Source organism: Benincasa hispida, chromosome 12, assembly GCF_009727055.1.
Source record: "Benincasa hispida cultivar B227 chromosome 12, ASM972705v1, whole genome shotgun sequence".
NCBI classification, from domain to species: Eukaryota; Viridiplantae; Streptophyta; class Magnoliopsida; order Cucurbitales; family Cucurbitaceae; genus Benincasa; species Benincasa hispida.
Genome location: NC_052360.1, coordinates 65,240,105 through 65,245,513, shown reverse-complemented (window position 1 = coordinate 65,245,513; position 5,409 = coordinate 65,240,105).

Here is a 5,409-nt window from a genome sequence, read left to right as displayed (position 1 = left end):
TATAGTTCATTGATGTCCTTTGCGCTGAACGACACTACCCTCCCTTCTATGATCATCGCATCTTTGGTGTCAAGGAGCTGGCCGTGATAAAAGGCACTCACTATCATAGGAATAATGATGGATGGGCATTGACAGAAAGTTTCCCACCCATGCTCCAACACAGCACTCATGATTAGATCTGGTAGTGGTGTCGACGCAGGGAAGAAGCCCATTTCCATCATCAGATCATCATTTTCTTTCTTTATTGCTGGGTGCCTTCTGGTCGACACAAGCTCACCGCTCTCAACTTTAGCTTTGCCCTTGTCTTGAGCGGACACAAGGTGGGATTTTTGTCTTTGTTTGCATTCCCTTTCCTTTCGTTGCTCTTTTTTTTCCCTTTTCCATTCCTCCTTTTCTTTTCTCTTATTTTCTCTGACACGCTATACATTGGCCTTGCGGCGTCTTTTCTTCTCCTCTTTCTCCTTCTTTTCTTTTTCTTCTTCTTCGCTCATTTCTCTCTCAAACTGCTCTGAGGCAAGCAAAATGTGTTGTTCATCCTCGAGCCTTCTTTTTTTTTTCTTCTGCCACCCTTGCGTTGTCACGGCGAAACTTCTCATCGTGGATTCTTCTTGACAAATCGCCTAATGCGATGATTTGGCGCGCACGTGACAACTTTTCTTGCTTCTCCTCTACTTCTCCTTTTCTTCTCTCATCTTCTTCTGCTATGCGTTGAAAGAATAATGGGTAACTTATAGACCCTTGCAGCGCATTCTCCTTGCGACGCCGCATAAGAGGGATAATGTCAGGATCTTCTCTATCTTCAGTCGCAACCATTCTGATATGTGGTGATGAGACTTGTGGTTGCACTGATGCTTTGGCTTGCATTGACACTCCCTCTTCCACCCTTGCGGTGGTTGATTCTCCGTCAAAATCTAGGCTTTCCACCCTCTTTGTTTTCTCCTCCTTCTTCAGGCGCTTCTATTCTCGCCTGCGTTGTTTCTTTTCACTCTCCTTCTTTTCTCTCTTCTCCTTCTTCAACCGGGCAGCTTCATCTCATTCCACCCGTTTATATTTACTTTTTCTCTTTTTCTTCCCTTCGGCCGTCCTTGGCTGCTTTTTTACTCCTACAACCTCCAAAACGGCCCTGATGGGTCCCTCATTGGAGTCTGTTGGAACAATCTCCTTAGGATCCGCAGTGGCCAGGGCCATTCTTCGCGAAGCTTCCGCCATTTCCTCCTCTGAAGTAGGGGCTGGTTTATAACTCTAGCTTCCGGTAGCCCCCGCTTTCCATATTACTCAAAATACTCTTTTTGTCGTCCCTTTGTTTCAATTCGCTTTCAGACGAAGGTACTGGGAGCGCCACCTCAGGTCTGGTGGTAGGGGCACTCTTCATGCTCGGCCCCTCTCGGATGGTGAGTGGTTTGGCTATAGAGGTCTTTCGCCGAGGTTTTCCGGTGATTCTTTGGGAAGGTTTGGGCTTGGCGGCGGCTAGCAGCAAGGAAAGCCACCTCCCGTGCGGTGATGGGGGATTGAGAAGGCGATGATGGTAGGGAAGATGACTGTGAAGATTGTCCGGCCATTTTCTTGGTTGAGTGAAAGAGTTAAGAAAATTTTGGTTCGAGGAAGGAAATCGAAGGGTATGGTATGCATAGGAAATTTTAGGGTTTCTTTCGCGAGAGATGTAAATGAATTCCTCGGTTGTAGGAGGTGAAATTTATAGGTTAGGACTTGATGGGCCAGACACAATCTCTGCGTGGTAGGCTTCGATATTTTCGAAAAGCCTACCATTGCGCTCCTCCCATTATGATTTACGAGAAAGGACGTTCTTTCGTCTGCTAAGTCATAATTTCCTTGGAAGGTGAAGCGATTAGACTCCTCTCTCGCGAAGATTTTATCATTTTATTTTATTTGGATGTGCGTAATGTTAATTATTAACACAATGCATCCGTTACCGCAAATGCATATTTGCGGAGGACGGGCACAATGTATGCATTAGTGCAACACACCTCTCATCAAGAAAACCGGTTCACAGGCGAACCAGATCTTGAATTGCCAGGAGGTCTTCATCATGTAGCAAACTCCAGCAGGTAGACGATCGTTCAGCGCACACTAGACGATAGGAACTTAAGTAAACGATCGCATAGACGACGACGAGGCTGCGAAGCCCGATCGTCCATGTGATCGTGTAGCGCAACGATAGGTAAACGATTTACCTCGAGTTACTAACCGATCGTTTAACCTGAGGTCAAGCTGTCTCTTATACACATCTAGATGTGTATAAGAGACAGGTTACTAAGCAATGAAGCTTGCTGACCTAAATGATCGTCTAGCGCGCTTTAAACGATTCGCGAGCGTCTGATCGTCTAACCGATGCGTGCAACTTGGTAAACGATTTACCGTATGATGCTAAGAGATCGTTTAGTCAGTTACTAAGTGATGAAGCTTGCTAACCTAAACGATCGTCTAGTGCGCTTTAAACGATACACGAGCATCTGATCGTCTAACTGATGCGTGCAATTTGGTAAATGATTTACCTTGCGATGCTAAACGATCGTTTTGCCAGTTACTAAGCGATGAAGCTTGCTGACCTAAACGATCGTCTAGCTCGCGCGCGCATTAAACGATATTCAACGATCGCGTGCCCAATCGTCAACACGATACGACCAACTCTTCATCGCATACCCCATCGTTCAACCGATGCGTTCAAGCATGATCACATAGTCCTTCATCTTCACGATGCGATGGACAACGATTGCATAGAACCTCTTTTACACGATGCGATCAACCCTAGATCATCTTCTTCTTCGAAGAGTTGCGACCTTTGCCCAAAATTTCGACGAACGACTCAAGACTTCAAACACTTTGAATACAGACTCAATGACGATTATTTATGCCCAAAAACACAGAGGCCTTTACAAACAACCGCAAATGTAAAAGGAATCAAACAGACCGAGGCAATTCATCCCGAAAACATCCATTAATCCGGCACATCCACACAGTATTAAAACTTAAACCAGCGTAGAATTCACCCACCATGAATATATACGTTATTTCGTTGAAACAAATGAAATCGGAGTATCAGTATCCTGACTCTGATACCAATTGAAGGATCTCATATCGAGAGTTCCATGAGCGGGCTTAGACCGCTCAGATTTTACAGTGATCGAAACATAAACGATATACATTCCATACAAACAGTTATGCATATTAAAATCATAATCGGCATGCTCAGAATACAATAAAACACAAGGAAAGGGTTCATACCAAATAAAGACTGTCTTCGTTTGTGCGAACCCAAAGTAGCAGAAAACCTCCCACCGATCTAATAGCACCCAACGAGTCTGTCGACTGCAACAACAATCCAAACGTGCACGGACAATGCCATGGGGATGACACCACCACAAGAGAAACCCGGGTATCCTCGATGTAAAAAACCTAAAGAGTGGGCTCTGATGAGTTTGGTAAAGGACGGAGAAGAAGACGTCGTGTAGACGATAAGCAAGTGAGAGATGAACTCTGCTATTGTATAGCGAAAATGCTTATCATATAGTAGAGCTACATGATCTTTAGGAAAAATTGAACGATCATTTAGAAAAGATGTATACGAGTGTTTAAAGAACGCGTGAAGTAGATGATCGTTTAGACGAACGAGTTTCTATTGTATTGGCTCTCACGATCGCTCTTTCACGGATTCTTTTTGGGCGCGGGTGATACGAATGCACGATTGAATTATAAAATGAAAACGATTTTCATAGCTTTAACTCGCCGGTTACCATAACCTTCGTAGCCCTACTTCCTACGTCCAAACGTGGATTAATCGGTTAATTATCAAATAATTAATCAATTAATTTGATTAATAAATATAATCATATTATATTTATATCCTATAGTTTTATATCCTATAGTTTGATATCATAACTCTTCTTGCCACAGATATATTTCTGTGTCCATCGGATATAACCAATCATAAGTGCGATGACCCTTCACAGATGCTCGTAAGTACAGCTGGGCCAATTTACAGTTTTGCCCCTGTAGTTACATCTCACTCCTTAAGTACCACTGATTCTTCTAATGAACAATACAACATAGTCCAACTATGTGTGAACACCTTTTGGGCCAAAAGAAGGTGTGTGGCACCACATCGTTCAAGCCCCAGAATCAGCCCTTAAGGGAGCCATCTATCTACTTACCCCTGCGTTGGGGAAGGAGTGAATTCCATCTTGTGTAGCTAAGTTCCCAGCTCCTAAATCAGATGAATCCCTAAAATGGTAGGTTTGAATCGGAAACTTGGACACTCGCACCCATACAAATCAAAAGACCATCTTCAATGGCAGGAGTTTCCAACTCACTCAGGATTGTGGTCATGTTACCTATGGTCATCCAAGTGAAGTAAAGTCTTTGTCATGAACGGTGTTATATAACGAAACATTAACACTTCGTGGTCATGTCTTACACAAACTCTTTGTATAGGACACCTTCGCTCGCATGTCCTCAACATGAATGATCAAGATCAGACCATCTGTGACAAGTCACAACACTTATGACCATTCCACAAAGCGGGCTGCGACTGTAGCATTACCAGGATAAGGTTTCCCTCCTATATCCATATACTATAGACCATTTTGGTTATCACTCAAGACACAATCCACTTGTATGTCACCACATACATGCTTAAGTCCCATACAGATAACCAAGGATTTTATATTTATTGGTTTGTGGTAAAGCAAATAAAACAAATAACCGAGCAAAACAATAAGATGTGAAGTAAATATCATATATTAACAATCATTGGTGTTCATATATACTGTTTACAAAATATAGGACATGAGACTTTAGGGCATCAACCCCAACAAGGATTTCTATGAGCAACGGAAGGATCATTCCAAATTTCAATCATATATGAACATTAACAATTACAGTCAAGAGACGAAAACATAGGGTCATGCATAAAACGAAACTACAACATGCTTTTCTACACGATCAAGGGAAGAATTACACATACCTTTGAAGACTCATCTTCAAGACCCTTGATCACGAATGCTCGTTCACAGCAACACTTCAACACATGAATGCTCGTCCACAACGATCGCAACATAGTACGATCAATAAAGAACTCGAACACTACAATCTCTAAGATCATTAACAACCGGCAACCATCACACAAACACCGTGAACTCAACGAATGGCCTCCAAAGAACCTCGATAATGTCGAGTTGAGTATGACACTACCACAAAGGTTACCTTGGTATTCTCGATGTGAGAATCTAGAAGTGTGGGCTATGTGTGGACTTGGTTAGAGGCAGGGACTGGAGGAGAACATTCGTGTAAACGATTGAGCAAGTGGGAGATGATAAAGCCTATCGTATAGGACGATGCCCAATCGTTTAACAAAAGCTATGTGATTATTTAGCTAAAGTTGCATGATCGTTT